The sequence below is a fragment of the Nuphar pumila genome, chromosome 12 (assembly GCF_984573655.1).
Source record: "Nuphar pumila chromosome 12, dmNupPumi1.hap1.1, whole genome shotgun sequence".
In the NCBI taxonomy this organism is placed as follows: domain Eukaryota; kingdom Viridiplantae; phylum Streptophyta; class Magnoliopsida; order Nymphaeales; family Nymphaeaceae; genus Nuphar; species Nuphar pumila.
The window spans coordinates 61442679-61455053 of record NC_143260.1 but is presented as its reverse complement, the minus strand read 5'-3'; positions in this window follow the sequence as shown (position 1 = coordinate 61455053).

Here is a 12375-nt window from a genome sequence, read left to right as displayed (position 1 = left end):
GAACGGAGAAATATGTTGTTTGGTTCGTTACTTACAGAATAAATCAAGCAATGAACATGGTTTCTTTAGTGCAATGCAAGTGGACGAAGATGGATATGCTGCGAATATGTTTTGGGCAGATTCAAAGTCTAGAGTAGATTATGAATGCTTCAATGATGTGCTTGTGTTTGATACTACAGTAAAGATTAATACTGAACAGTGGCCATTTGCGCAGTTTGTGGGGGTGAACCATCACGCACAGACTTGTATATTAGGTGGTGCTTTTGTGTATTACCAGACCAAGGAAAGCTTTGAGTGGTTGTTCAGAGTATTTACACAGGCAATGAACGGGAAGCATCCTGAAACTGTACTTACAGATGGTGATCAGGCAATTGCGGCTGCAGTGCTTCATGTGTGGCCAGATGCACATCATCGCTAGAGTTTTACAAGTCTTTTGGTATGTAATCAATGTTGTGAGGAGGTATGCTTTTGTTGTGAAACTTAATACAGTGTCTTATATTTTCTCTTTCATGACAGGCTCTGATGCATTCGACAGATAGGTATCGGACGCAGGAATCCCGTGTGGGCTATTAATGTAGTTGTCATGCGTCTTTGCATGACCCGAAGTCAACAATGTCGGATTTGTTAAGAGTTTATAGCAATTTGTCATTGACGACTTGTTGTCCGTTGTTGGGTTTGCTTAAATCGAGAGATAGCGATTTGTGGCTTCCGCTGGAAGTCGATTCCTGACATCACTGAACGACGATTTATGGTTATCGTTGAATAGCGATTTGTGGCATCGCAGCATAGTAATTTGAGGGTGTTGTTCGAATGTCAAGCTAAGCGGACTGAGAAAGGTTGTTCAAGTAAGTTTTTTTGTGGCATTGATAAAGGTTGCGATTCATTTTATGATCTGAGTAAGCTATCACCGCGCAGATGATAGCCTACTTAGATCATAAAATGAAGTGCAACCTTGCTCAATGCTCCAAAAAAGCTTACTTGAACAACCTATCTCATCCCGCTTAGATCGACAGTCGAACAATACCCTCAAATCACTATGCTGCGATGCCACAAATCACTATTCAATGATAACCACAAATCGTCGTTCAGTGATGTCAGGAATCGACTTCCTGCAAAAGCAAAAAATCGCTAACAACCGCTACTCGTTATTGTTATCTTGTGAAAAGTTGTATCCATATATTATAAATAAAAGGCTACTCAATGTGTCTTTTCTCTTCCTCACTTCATTTCTTAAGAGGTAAGTAAACCTCTTCATCTGGTACAGCGAGAACTTTGTTCGCTTTAACAGTGGAAGGGCAAGTGTGAGTGGTACTCCACAATTTCTCATAATCGCTATGTAGTTCAACTAGTGGGATGTTTCCGATCCGTGGGGTTTTTATCAACAAACGTTCATTATCGCGTTATACTAGTATCGTTTAACACCGCAAATCGGTGTTGACTAACACCCTTTACAAAGGCCTGAGTATTGTTGCACAAATCGCTTTCCCGCGATAACCACAACTCGCTTTGCAGCGAATATGAAGTCGAATTACGCAGTTTCAACGGATAACCATAAATGTTTGATTTGTCGTACAGTATTCATTGATCATGTTGGTTGAGCAATACATCTTTTAGGTAATAAATAGTCGCACAAGTACTGGAAGTTGTGTTTGTCTTCTACTTCGTGAACCAGCAACAATCAAACAAACGGTTCCTTCATAAACCTGGCGATCCACTCTCAAACATAGAAAATTATGGTCGGTGACGCAGACGAAGACAGTTACATGACCAACAATGGCGAATCATGGGTATATTGTCTACACATCGTCTACATGTTCAACAAAATCCGTCTCTTTCATGCCATTTTTTGCGATTTGTTTTTGTCTACTATATAATGTAATTTCAATATTGTTCGTTGCAATGTCCGCATTCATTCAGTCGAACCTCCACCGATGAAGTTGGGCAAAAACTTAGTCAATCACTCCTGGAGAACATCAACCGAATGCGCAGTGAATTCGCACAATACAACATGATTAGTAATTTTGTTACTATGAAACTAGTAGCAGTTTTCTATATACGTAAGCCATGTGTATGTGCGTTAACAACAACATATTTGCTGCAAATAGACTATAGCCGATTTCGTCAGTTATATTAAAAGCAACGCACCAAGCCAGTCTGTAAGAGTCGTCAGCCCGTATTTCATGGTATATCGGTTGAATTTTATGTTGCTTTTCATTATTGATTTAGTCCAATTGATTTGTATGTTAATGTTGGTGTTAGCAATGTTTCGATTTGCCAACTATCTTACGCCGTTTGCCATACTCTAGTAGATTTCAAGACGGCATACCTTATTGGGTTAACAGTAATCACTGCAGAGACCTTTTGGCATGTGAAAAGGTAAGCAAACAAACCTAGAGTGCAATATTGCAGCATAACAGTGCTAACAACATTTTTTTGATCTATTTGCAGATATTGATTCCTACACTCTGGCAATCTGAAAAACATTGGGTCTTATATGTGATGGATTTACATGAAAAACAACTATGGTGTTATAATTCGTTGGAAGTTGACAGTGGTTTACGGCTAGTCATTTCCCATCTCGTAAGTTTCAATATCTATGTGAGGAACAAGTCGTGTACTAGGGTCATGAATTTAATGTCGGTCGCATTATTCTCAGATCGGTTTCCTCAAAGCCATTTTGGGAGTCGATGTTAGCGAGTGGATCTATTGCACGACATACCATGCTCCTTTACAAGATAATGGCGTTGATTGCGGCGTATTCGTAATGAAGTACATTGAAGCGATATACAATGGTTCAGAACCCTGTTTCGACTTTGTATGCATTTTCTTCGGCTCTGTTATTGGGGATTAAGTGCATGTCTATTGCTTCTACTTTACAATCTTTTTTTGCAGGTTGATATACCCGGATTCCGTGAAGAACTCTGCAAAAAATTGATGTCCTTTCTAATTGCGGAGGAGAAACAAACGGCGGCCTCGCGAGGATCTAAAAGGCTTGTAATTGATAAAAGATGTGCGCTCAACCCGAGTGAGACTGCGATGTATGCAATGAACAAAGACTTCTAATGTTCGAAATGATAATATTCAACATCGCTAAGAAATGTTGTATGCTTAAACTGCGCTTTATTGCTGGCATATGAAAAAAGTAGTGAATAAGAGCCATTAATGTCGCTTTCATATTTTACGAATAGTACAAAGTGATACGCTTGGTGGTCTAATGTCAACTACAGTGCTACCACCATGAAAACTTGTGTACGTCATTTGAAACTTTCTTGAATTTTAAATGATGTTTCCTTCAATTATGATCTTGCAGACATATGAAAAAGTGTAAACGAATACGACAACTGCGTCAATACCGCCTATATAATCGATTCAAGAACAAGTCGTTTATGCATGAATTGTCGATTTGTCGGTTCTTTATTCGCGAAACAAAGTGGAACTGTGTGTTGTGTCATTCAAATATTAATGAAATGTCCTATCACCCTCCATCAGTTTTCAAGTATATACGTCAGTTTCATTAAACCAAAAGCAAATCTTCAGTAAAAATGTACTCCGCATTAATGAAATTGAACAATGTCATGCCAGAGAGCTATTCTCAATAGTAATCAATAAGATTGGACTGAATCACTCGATCTCAAATAAATCCAGAAGTACGTCCACACACGTTCTAAGAAATCGCCTTAGGTGTACATTATCGTAGCTTCAGCAATACAACGATTTCTGAGAACAAACCTTTTTCATTGATAAGATCAACGAATGCGATTTTTAGAAATATCTTTCGCACTACAGTATTTTTTATTATTGAAGAACAACTTTTACCAGCATTGGGTATGCGTATACAACAATGTCATGCCAGAGGGCTATTCTCAATAGTAATCAATGCGATTGGACCAAATTTTTCGATCTCAAATTAATCCACAAGTACATCCACACGCGTCCCAAGAAATCGCCTTATGTGTGCATTATCGTAGGTTCAGCAATACAGCGATTTCTGAGAACAAACCTTTCTTATTGATAAGTTCACCGAATGCGATTTTTAGAAATATCTTTGGCCGTACAGTATTTTTCATTACTGAAGAACATCTTTTACCAGCATTGGTCATGCGTATACAACACAAAACTATTTTTGAATACGATTTACTTTTCGTAGAACACCCGTCACCGGAAAGAGATGAACACCCGTCACCGGAACGGCAGCTCCGCTGAGACCTCCTCGCTAGGGAGAGGAAGAGGATGTGGTGGATCTCTTGCTGGCCATCCTCAACGCGACTGCATCGACTGGGTTGCTGCGGAGGAGGAGGGCGAGAACGGTGATGGCGGAGCTCGTTAGGTTGTACAGACAGAGCAATCGATAGGTTTCACTTTACATATTTTGTCTGCCGTTCTTTTTAAACTCAATCAATTCTTCGTATATTTTGTAGCGTATTTCCGGCATATGATCATGCAACAAAACATGTAATGTGAAACCAATATATAACAGGAATAAACAATAACATCGGATACGAAGCTCATACAGCGTGGAAAGAAGGTTCTTCTCCATTGTATATTGCTTCAATATGCTTCATTACGAATATGCCACAATCGACCCCATTACTTTGTAAAGGAGCATCGTCAGCACAGAGCAACATCCACTCGGCAATGTCGACACCCATAAGCCCGTTAAGGAATCCCGCCTGTGATAAAGGGATAATATATTACAGTCCGGTCCACCTCGAATAGCTACGATTCACCTATGGGCACAAGCTTACCAAATGCATAGCACCGCGTTCTACGCCACTGTGGCAGTCCAATGAGTTGTAGCACCATAGTTGTTTTTCCAGAAAATTTATCTCGTATAGGACCCAATGGTCGGGATTTTGCCAGAGTGTAGGAAGTAAAATCTGCGAATCGATAAACTAATTTTTCATTCCAGAGACATATCGTGCTGGGGATGTTACGACTAAACCTTGGAGAAGAGGTTTGTTCACTTACTTTTCCAAATTTCGAAATGTCTAGGCACTCATCATCGTTATTCCAACAAGGTAGTGCATCTGTGAATCCAATGCTGTATGGCTTTCGCCGGACGTACATCTGTTGCACGAAATAGTAAGATTTAACTACCAAGAAACGTGAGTACGTCATAAAAGCAAACAAAACAACAGCGGACCAGACATACCATGAAATATGGGCTGATGATGCGTACTGTATTTCTCTTTGGGTTGTTCTAGATGTAATTGACAAAATCACACATTGTCTGGTTGCACAAATTTACGAACTTCAAAACATACAAACCGGAACGACTTAGAAATTGATAGTGGTTAAATACTTACAAAATTACGCATAGTGTTCCCAACTGCAAATTCATCTTGCATCTGCTCGATGTCATCTACGAACTCGTTAGGGCGTTGCCGCCCACCCTTGCCTATGGATGTTGAACTGAGTGCACCATGAGCGTGGTATTCAGGATTCGACATTGAAATTATTGTCTATAGTAAACAACAATAGTCCAAATACGATATGAAAAGGCAAATGTTGACTAAACCGCTCAGGCATTTCAAAAAATATACGTCTTAAGCGCTAATGCTGGTACTGTGGATGTGGTTGTCTTCTTCTTCGGCGTCGTGCCTGACCGTTTTTCTCCCATCGTCCTCTCTGTTGGTGACGTGCCTGGTCGTTTCGCTCCCATCGTCCTCTCTGTTTGCTGCGTGCCTGGTCGTTTTTCTCCCATCGTCCACTCCTTTGGAGTCGTGCCTGGTCGTTTTGCTCTCATCTTCCTCTCCGTTGCCGTCGTGCCTGGTCGTTTTGCTCCCATCGTCCTCTATGTTTCCCCCGTGCCCGGTCGTAGTGCTCCCATCGTCTTTGGCGCCGTGTCAGGTCGTATTGCTCTCGTAGTCCACTTCTTGGACGCCATGGCTGGTCGTACTGCTCTGATTGTCCCCTTCTTCGGCGTCATGCCTCGACGGAGATATCGATGGCACCTTTGCAACGCAGATACAGAAACGCCGTCCTTTAACGTGCCGCCCTTTTTCGAAAACAGCCCGCTAATTAAATGATTGCGTTTTAAATAAATAAAAATACGTCTTTTCGCATGCCGCCCTTTTTCGATAACCGCCGCCAAACTAAATGATTGCTTTCGAGCTATTTAAAAATATGTCTTCCCACAAGCCACCCTTTGCGTTTTAAATAATTAAAAATACGTCGTCTCACATGCCGGACTTTTTCGAAAACACCCCGCAAATTAAATTATTCACTTTTAAATAATTAAAAACCCGTCGTTTGTCGGTCGCATTATAACAATCTTTCAAGTATGAATAATCTTTCATGATTATTCTATTGATTATCGTATATGGATACATTGATATATTCATGCAACATACTTTTCTCAGCGTTTTTTAACAACAAACCCTTTTCTTATCGCTATTGACTGTTATCATTTACGCTGTCAGAACTCGTTAAATTATTGTTCACGGCTTACATCGCCAATTTTTTTTGCAATATTCTTTCGAGGCGGAGACAAATACAGCGATTGCTAAACATAGAGGTTAGGCAATGTCACGATTTCTGAACAAACATCTATTTTCGATTAAAGTTTATTTATTACCGAGATCCACAGACGAAAAGATGTAATAATAAAGAATTAAACAATAAAAGAATGTCACGTTACTACAACTCATTATACAATTACAACAAAAACCTAGCATGATAAAAATAAAAATCTAGGATTTATTTCGAGGCACTTGACGAATTAGATGAAATATCATAAACTTGTCTCTCACTTTTTATTTGTGGACTGTCTATCCTGCGTGGCATCTTCGTTGCGAGACCTTTATTAAGAAAACTGGTCATCATCTCTACCACTGAGTTCAATTGAATCCCCATAGTGTTTACTTCTGCCCTTAATTTCTTATTCTTCCTCTCCATAACTTTGAACCTTGCGGCAGAGACAATGTTCTCTTTTAGAGCAAGAGTTTGCTCTTCCTCGCACTTTGTTACTGAGGGTCTAGTCGTAGTAACCGAAGAGATTGTCACTTCATGGGTCTTTAATCGGTTGGCTGGTCCTTCACGGCATGGTGAACTCGGACACTAGACTTAGGAAACTTGGTTTTCATCTTGCTAACATGTGTTTGCTTTACTTTGGTGAAGAAGAGTCCACACCCCCATCTTTTTTGGCATTTTGGTTTCTTTTCCAATGTTGTAAGCCGTGCTGGGAGTGGTCATGGCTTTGTTTGTTAAGAAGGATCAAGCCTTGAATTGTTGTGGGCTGTTAATTTTTGAACCATTTAAAAAACCTAATTACTTATCATGATTATATGATTCAAAACAAGTTTCCTACGGAACAAGCCATACAGATCACGTAAATAACATTTGATCTGTAAAAAAAATAAGCATGAGAGGGGAACCAAGTAATAGAGGGCAGTCCAAAGAAAGTGTACACTGAAGACGTAAAAAAACCTCATTCCTTGAAAGCGACCAAGAAATTGAGCCATCATGTTGTGAGAGAAAAATGCCTGATAAGAAATCCATGAGTGCAGTTCATTGTTGAAAAGCCAAATTAGACAAAGCAGGTTATATGCCCCCCCCCCCCCGAACAGGGCCGGTACTGAGATCTCATGTTCGGGGGTTCCAAATAGCGCCACGTATAAGATCCAGACCGGCATGTATCCCTATGTCTGTCCGCATCATACTGCATCGTAATTTGGTGCCGCAGCAAAGACTTAAGTACCCTTTACTGCCATTCGCTTCCTCTTCCTCGAACAGACATAAATGACCTTCTTCTAGACAACTGAATCGTCGGTTCGTGAAAAGGACAAAACTGCCCTCCATCGTTATTGCGCCAAAACATTTCGCAGAGTTTGCGTATGTAGCAAGCGTTATGTTATAGGATTCAAATAGTTCAAAACAATCCATTCTCGCTCTAAGCACTCTACCGGAGATTCTTTGCTTTCATCTGGAGTCGTCGTAGCATCTTTTCCCTTTGTTCCAGAGCATCGGTTTCCGTCTTACACGCACTCGCAGCATAATAACCACCTTCTGTTGCGTATTAGTTGTTACCACTGCTTACTCTACAGTTGGAATATCTAAATTCCCATCGTTTCGGTGAGTTTCGTGTAAGGTTTCTTTCTTCAATCTGAAGATTGCTTCTTATACAACGATTTGTTTCTTATGAACCCAAATATTCCGACGATTTCTACTCATGATGATCGTGTAATGTGTTGTGCAGGTTAGCAATGTTTGTGCCTCATCAGATTAGAGATACCTCGTCGTTCTATGGGTTGTCTATTAGAGAAGTGATCCGCCAGTCCCATCTATCTAAGATTTTTGAAAGATACCAAAATATACTTAAGATTGAGAACGATGAAGACAGGGAAAAAGCCTTGGAATCGTATTATGCGGAGGATTATCCATCAGATATCGAGGCTGCGGATCAAAGGAAGAACTCTAAATTACGAAAGATGCAGAACAAGGATGACAAATTGAAGGCAAAGGCAAGAAATATTGATGAGAATATAAATAGAAGGCGGAAGATTAACGCACAGGTGATGAAAAAGAGGAAGAAGAATGTGGAGGAGTTTCAAAGTTATGTTAGCTATTTAGTGGATGAAACTGCGACACAATGTAAGAGGAGAGACTTAGAGCGTAGTGCAATGCGAAACAAGGCAAGGCTACTGAAGGAGGCGGAGAAGAGGCGAAGGCAAATGAATAAGAAGGAGGAAGAGAAGGAACAGAATATTCCTCAGTATGAGGAAAAAAAGGAAAGGCGAATGAGGGAGAAGGAGTTTGAGGAAGCTAAGGAAATGCAAAGGCAGGAGAAGGAGAATGAGGAAAAAAAGGAAAGGCAACGGAGGGAGAAGGAGGAGGAAGAAGAAAAGGAAAGAGAAAGGAAGAAGCAGGAGGAAGAATTGTAGGAAAGAAGGAAACACGAACTGGAAGAGAAAGAAAGGCGGCGGAAGGAGAAGGAGGAGGAAGAAAAGGAAAGGGAAAGGAAGAAGCAGAAGGAGGAAGTGCAAGAAAGGTTAAGGAAGAAGCAGAAGGAAGAGGCGAAAAGGGAGAGAGAAAGGAAGTAGAAGGATGAGGAGAAAAAGCAGAGAGAAAGGAAGGAGAAGGAGGAGGAGGCGAAAAAGGAGAGAGAAATGATGCAGGAGGAGAAAAGGGAGAGGGAAATGAAGCAGAAGGAGGAGGAGAAAAGGGAGAAAGAAAGGAAGCAGAAGAAGGAGGAGGAGGATAATAGGGAGAGAGAAAGGAAGCATAGGAAGGAGGAGGAGAAAAGGGAGAGAGAAAGGAAGGAGAAGAAGGAGGAGGAGAATAGGGAGAGAGAAAGGAAGCAGAAGGAGGAGGATAATAGGGAGAGAGAAAGGAAGCAGAGGAAGGAGGAGGAGAAAAGGGAGAGAGGAAGGAAGGAGAAGGAGGAGGAGAATAGGAAAAGAGAAAGGAAGCAGAAGGAGGAGGATAATAGGGAGAGAGAAAGGAAGCAGAGGAAGGAGGAGGAGAAAAGGAAGGATAGAGAAAGGATGGAGAAGGAGGGCGAGAAAAGGAAGGCGAGAGAAAGACATGCGATGGTGGAGCAGGTAAAGATGGAGATTGAAAGGAAATTGGAGGCAGTGGACCCACCAGAAAGTCCCAGGTTGGATGGAGAACAAGAGAAAATAGCGACCAAGGTAAATATATTTGTTCTGTCTGTGAAGATTTAATAACATGTTTAGCGATTTTGGTATAGTGATTACTGTGTTAGGTATTAATATGTATAGCGATTACTATGATAGTCTGTCTGCAACCAATATTATTTATAGCGGTCAGTAGAATAGTATTTATAAGTACAAATGGAACTAATTTACAATTGGTAGGAATAATATGTTATTTTGTGTTACAGGGAGTTCAGAGGAGAAGTAGAGCATCAGGTGAAAAGCTCGGAGGTCGGTGTCAATGGCCTGTAGTTCTGTCGTGGTATCGTCAGCTGAGTGCATATCAGAAGGACCGTTTACGAAATATGCACTTTGGTGGCCTTTTGGACAAGCAATATTTTAAAACTTGCTGGAATACCATGACCCACCTGGTAAATAAATGGAATAATAAGACGAACACATTTCAGTTTGATTCTTTTGAGATCACCATGACTCTAGAAGATGTGGCGAGGATCACTGGCCTTAAGTGTGATGGCAGTGCTGTCCTGTTACGACATTCAAACTATAACGCAAGGGAGAAATGCACGGCCTTGTTAGGAATGTCGATGGACGAATGGAGTCAATGTATTTCTGGTGGAATGAATTCCACATCAATGAAAGTCTCATTTTTTCGTAATAAATGGGAAGGCCACTCCGCTACTTGTGCATCTGAAATAGCTGACCAAGAGTTGCGCGGCTTCCTTCTATATTTTTTTGGTCTTATGTTATTTTCCGATTGTTCTGGTTTGAGAATAAGTTTCATGTGGTTGCAGTACCTGGCAGACCTAGACGAAGTCGACGACTATGCATGGGGTGCCGCTATGCTCGTACACTTGTACAGTCAACTCCACCGTGCGAGTAATGGTACGAAAACTGTAGGTGGATTTTGGCTATTTGTTCAGGTATTTGTTGATTACATACTTAGTAATTGTAGACAAATCTCATTGCAGGTTGTGGTATTACTAATAATATTGTTTTTGTTAGGCGTGGGCGTTGGAACATATTATCCCATTGCGTCCACGTTGTGGCCCTCCGATTTGTGGTTTTCCAAAGATCGGTCGCTGGGCTAGAATAAACGTCGCAGTTTATAATGCTAAGTCCATTTTAGATGGGCTGCAACTAAACGAGGTAAACGTTCTAAAATTGTTTGCAATCGCGTCAGCATTTACCATTGAGTATTATAAATCGTTGTAATGTTCAGCATTCTTAAGTATCCATCGCTGCAGGATTGTCTTCCGTAGTACATATCGTTGTTGACATATCATGCGTAAATAAATTTTAATATATTTGTCATTCGTTATTAAAAGGAATTACCAATGTACAGGTTTTGTGGAGACCTTATGGAGATGGGGAATACGATGATGAAGACGTTGTTGAGGAGGCTGCTAGATTGTCTGATCGCGATTTGTGGCTATTCTGCAATTTTGAAGCCGAGTTGCAGCAAGGTAGTCGAGTTCTCCTAAAATCTGGCTTGGGGCAGTCTATCTCAAATAAGCCTTTGGAAGTGAAAAGGAAGATGAATAGTGGTGGGGGCAGGAACTTGAATTGGTCTGATTGCTACAGGATGAATTATTAAATTGGAACTCAGGTGGTTTCCCTGCCGTATCGTATCATCATGAAGGACGACAATTTGATCCTTTCTATTTCGAAAGGTATTGGGAACCAATGCGGCAAAATCTGAAGATTGAAAAAATTGTGAACCCATGCCTCCCAACTGCCCCTTCTCATGTTGCAGCCCAGCCTCTACAGCCAAAACGTCGTCTCTCTCCAGTTACTACGACTAGTCTTTCAGTAACAAAGTGCGAGGAAGAGCGAACACTTGCTCTAAAAGAAAACATTGTCTCTGCCGCAAGGTTCGAAGTTCTGGAGAGGGAGAATAAGAAATTAAGGGCAGAAGTAAGCACTATAGGGATTCAATTGAACTCAATGGTAGAGATGATGACCAGTTTTCTTAATAAAGGTCTCGCAACGAAGATGCCACGCAGGATAGACAGTCCACAAATAAAAAGTGAGAGACAAGTCTATGATATTTCATCTAATTCGTCAAGTGCCTCGAAATAAATCCTAGATTTTCATTTTTATCACGCTAGGTTTTGTTGTAATTGTATAATGAGTTGTAGTAACGTGACATTCTTTTATTGTTTAATTCTTTATTATTACATCTTTTCGTCTGTGGATCTCGGTAATAAATAAACTTTAATCGAAAATAGATGTTTGTTCAGAAATCGTGGCATTGCCTAACCTCTCTGGCATCGCTAAGATATAGCATTTCTGTTTAGCAATCGTTGTATTTGTCTCCGCCTCGAAAGAATATCGCAAAAAGGATTGGCGATGTAAGCCGTGAACAATAATTTAACGAGTTCTGACAGCGTAAATGATAACAGTCAATAGCGATAAGAAAATGGTTTGTTGTTAAAAAACCGTTGAGAAAAGTATGTTGCATGAATATATCGATGTATCCATATATGATAATCAATAGAATAATCGTGAAAGATTATTCATACCTGAAAGATTGTTATAATGCAACCGACAAACGACGAGTTTTTATTATATAAAAGTGAATAATTTAATTTGCAGGGTGTTTCCGAAAAAGTTCGGCATGTGAGACGACGTATTTTTAATTATTTAAAACGCAAAGGGCGGCTTGTGGGAAGACATATTTTTAAATAGCTCGAAAGCAATCATTTAATTTGACGGCGGTTATCGAAAAAGGGCGGCATGCGAAAAGACGTATTTTTAT